This window comes from Papaver somniferum, chromosome 9 (genome assembly GCF_003573695.1).
Source record: "Papaver somniferum cultivar HN1 chromosome 9, ASM357369v1, whole genome shotgun sequence".
Taxonomy (NCBI): Eukaryota; Viridiplantae; Streptophyta; class Magnoliopsida; order Ranunculales; family Papaveraceae; genus Papaver; species Papaver somniferum.
This window is the reverse complement of record NC_039366.1, coordinates 4,590,987-4,595,497: the sequence shown is the minus strand read 5'-3', so window position 1 is coordinate 4,595,497 and position 4,511 is coordinate 4,590,987.

Sequence of the window (4,511 nt, the reverse complement as noted above, 5' to 3'; positions counted from 1 at the left end):
TGATTGAGTCTGACTGTCTAGTTGATTCTCATAAAAAGTATATTGGAGTTTGTCCACACAGATTGCTAAGCGAAATATTGGGTGTTGTTGTTAGACCCCCGCTTTTTCAATTGGTATCAGAGCAGGCAAACACGTTTAAGACCTAAAAAGTCTGTGTTTGTGGCGATCTGATTATGGACGAGTCTATCTCTGATAACGTACCAATTCAGAAAATACCAGATGATTCTAAAAGCTTTGATTCACCTGAGAGAACTGTCACATCTAAGTCAATATCTAAACATTCTCTTGATGTAAAAACTGTTGATTAGGAAACTCTCCTAGAAGAACAGTTGGATGAACTTTCTGATGAAGGTGATTCAGATATTGATAAAGATGTTGATAAGGAAGTCTCAGAGTATGTTAAGTTTTTGGATTCGTGGAATATTAAGAAGATTACAACTTCTCATGTCACACCTCTTCCGACTCCTCTCTGTCGAGAAAACAAGAAATTCAGAAGATGTCACTCCGCAGGTGTTTATTTTTCGAATCGTTCTACCGAATCGATCCTCAAGGATTTTGAGGAAAACCTACGTATGAAGTCACTTGAATGTGATAATCTTTATCAAAAGTATTTTTTGTTGGAAGAGAAACTTGTAGAATCTAAAGCAAGGTTTAACTCCCAACAAACAAGTTTTGACGACAGAGAAAGCGCTTATCTCACTCGTGAAAAACGCCTTGAGGCTGATTTAGCTGCTTCTCTTGATAAAATCAAGATGTTGGAAGATGACTTGAAAAAGTTCAATACTAGTTCAAGCAAATTAACCACTATGTTAGGAGCAAGTAAAAATCATCGTGATACACGAGGATTGGGCTATAAGGGACTAGATGCTCCAAGTACTAGTAAAGAGGTAAAATTTGTCAAAGTTAGTGATTCTTCTCAACAAAAGGTTTCCACTGATGGCAAAAGTGAAATATACCTTCACTGGCAGTTAAGGTGCAAAAGATCAAATTTTATCAACCTCCAAATTTAGCACACACAGATCGAGGTAAGAACATTCCTTATGTTTGCCACTATTGCGGAAATAAAGGTCACCTGGAAAGGAGATGTCGTTTCCGTATAAGGAGGGCATCACAAGAAGTTGTGAAACCAAGATCATACGTTAAGACTGATCCTCTTAACATTACAGGTTTCAATTGTCCAACATTTAGGCAGAGGAATCAGTGCTATGATAGACCTAGATTTGCCTATAAACGTCGTACGAATCCTTTTCACAATCGTAATAGTTATCAAAAAGATATGCCTGTGGCGTTGTGAAGCCTAGTGCTCATTAATTAGTCGTCATTAGGAGTTTAAATTTTGTCCTAAACTGTGCTGATTTTGGGCTACATATGTACGTCTTTGTTGCTTTCCAGTAAAACTATATCCTCCCTCATATAATATCAATCAAAAAAGTAACATGGAGTACTACTCATTAGTCACGGACTAGTAGTACTCTCTCATCGTCAATTTTTCCGAAGTTATGCATGTCTAATTCTTTGGAGTATCAATTTCAACACAACTCAGTAGTCTAACATTTCTACAATACTCGACCTATCATGTTATTTGTCAGCTGGAGGAGATGACTTGTTTGCATATAATTATTTCAATGCTTGCTTAAAATCGCCGTCTATAAAAGGGATTAGTAAATCTCTAGACATTAAGATTGAGTGGAACTGATGTATTTGAGGCCACGTCTTCAAAAGAGAATTTTGCTGAACATATTTCATATCTGGTCCAGTTAGTTTTTCAATCCATCAGTTTCTCAATCTTTCCCATATATCCACCTTTAAAATGAAGAATAGCTATTATCTCAACTTGGATGCGTATAGTAATTACAGAGGGTAATAAAGTAACATATCCTAATTTTTATGACTATAAACTGCTGTTACAAATTTATTAACGGCATATAGTAATGTTGTTAACCCAAAATAATGATTGTTAGGATTCCCCATTGTTGAGAAATCCTTGATTGATGCAGTGTTTGATTTCTCTATGACATGGCAGAGGAGAGTAAGGATTCAATATTAACGGGGAAATAGTTTATTGAAATATATGTCCCTTTACAGGAATTGGATTTAATACATCACAAGAATTTACATCAAATTCAAGGTACACCCATCCACAATATTTCTCCACACACATCTAAAGACTTAAAGCCTAGACAAATAAAGATCTCAGGTTGAATGGTGAGGAAACCCTCGCTTTCTATTGGCTGAAATAAGTCTTTTTTGAGTTTTGTGAAACGAGCATTTTGGTGAGGTCACTTGGCAACGTATGATTGGTTTAAAAAGAGTAGGAAAAGATAAAAAAAAGGAAACCAAATTGAATTTGGAATTCGCAAGGACACTTGGCAACGTCCGATTGGTTTAAAAAGAATAGGAAAAAATAAAAAAAAAGAAAACAAATTCAATTTGAAATTCGCGAGGACACTTGGCAACATATGATTGGTTAAAAATTACAAAGTCAAAAAGGAAAACCTAATCTACCGTGTTTGGAATTTTATGGAGGTCCAAATTCAATTTGGAAATCGTGTATGTACCTTATAAGGACTTTTTTTTCCAAATTAATATATAAAGGAGGAAAAACTTGCATATTTTCTGCGAAAATAAAATAAAAATATACACATATTCTTCACCTATTATATGTGTTTGCTCGCCACACCAAATCAAAAATACATCGCCACGGGGCGAGGCGAAGTCCCGCGCACATCAAATCAAAAATACATCGCCACAAAACGGGACGAAGTCCCGCTCAAACCAAATAAAAAATGCATCCCACGGGCGGGGCGAAGCCCCGCACACACCAAGTAAAAAATGCATCTTCAAGGGGCGCGGAAAAGCCCCACACACACCAATCAAAAATGCATCTCCACGGGTCATGGGGAGCCCCGCACACACCAAATAAAAAATGCATCCCCACGGGACGGGGGGAAGCCCCGCGTACACCAAATCAAAAATGCATCTCCACGGAGCGGGACGAAGCCTTTCTCACACCAAATCAAAAATGCATCCCCACGTGGCTGGGCGGGACGAAACCCACGCACACCAAATTAAAAAATAAAAAATGACCAGTGCGTAGCACGGACACAAATCTAGTAAGTATGAAAATAAGTAAATAATTGTTCGTGACATGGTTAAACTTACTTTATAAGAAATGTGTTGGTGACATGGATATCATGAGTGCAATCCTCCGATTCTCCTCCAAAATCTTTCAACGATACAGAGCTTTTCATGTGTGGAACAATTTCAATCCATGTTTTCCATGGATGAGCTAGCTTCCAAATTTTCATCAAAGTTCGGGTGAATGTGAAAGAGTCGTGTAACATTGTCTTCCGCTAACCTTGATGTGACACAGAAAAGGAGAGCAATTTTTTTATCCACTCTATAGTACATAGGATTTGCTCTCCAAAGCACTTTATGTATGTTGTTCCGAATCCGAACATATCAATAATTCCATACAGATTTTGTTAATTTTTTCCTGTTCTTTTTCTTTATATTATGAGGATGGAACAAAATTGTAATGAATTTTCTGAAAAAGAAAGATATGAACTGATTGGATTTGATGTTTTTCGCTCTGGTTTTTGTGTTAAGATATGAAGATCGAGTTTGGCTGTTGTAGTGTAGAAGTTGCTTGATCAAGAGAGACATCTATTTATAATAAAATCAGAAAAGAGATAGATGATTCTTTTCTTCATATATTGATAAGAGAATAATATCTTGTTAACGAAGGGCAGCTTTTGTTTTATTCAAAGTGAAAACAAAATAGTAGATGTTAAATCATGGCACATATTGGGTTAATCGATAAGTGTATTGCGTGTTGAGTTTATATTCAATCAAAAGAAAAGTTATCAACATCTTCTACGTCTTCAAGGAAACTTCATCAATACATTGAAGAAGATATGAAGCTTCCCAAAAAGAAAAGAAATTGACATGCGTTGAGATTATTAGTCCCATATTATTGGGCAATCTAAGATCCTGCGGTTTATAATCACTTAGGGTCTCTCCATTCATTGTCAATTGGTTTTGAGTTGGATGCTCTTAATTTAACATGGTATTCAGAGCAGGTTATTTGCGACGAGTCTTTTGACCGCGCCTTTACTCCGGATCATCCAATTTAATTGTATCCACGTGTTAGACCCAACGAGGCTACACGTGAGGAGACGAGTCTTTTGACCGCGCCTTTACTCCGCGTCATCCGATTTAATTGTGTCCACGTGTTAGACCCAACGAGGCTACATGTGTTGAGATTACTAGTCCCATATTGTTGGGCAATCTAAAATCCCGCGGTTTATAATCACTTAGGACATCTCCACTTATTGCCAATTGGTTTTGAGTTGGATGCTCCTAATCTAACAATATGCTTTATCTAATTATTTTTAATTATGTCGTCTTGTTTTCCTTCTCTTTCGTGAGATTATTACACCCTATGATTCCACTAAAAAGAAAACCAAATGGCTGAGTCATGAAGCTTAATTCATACAATAGGCATGAAG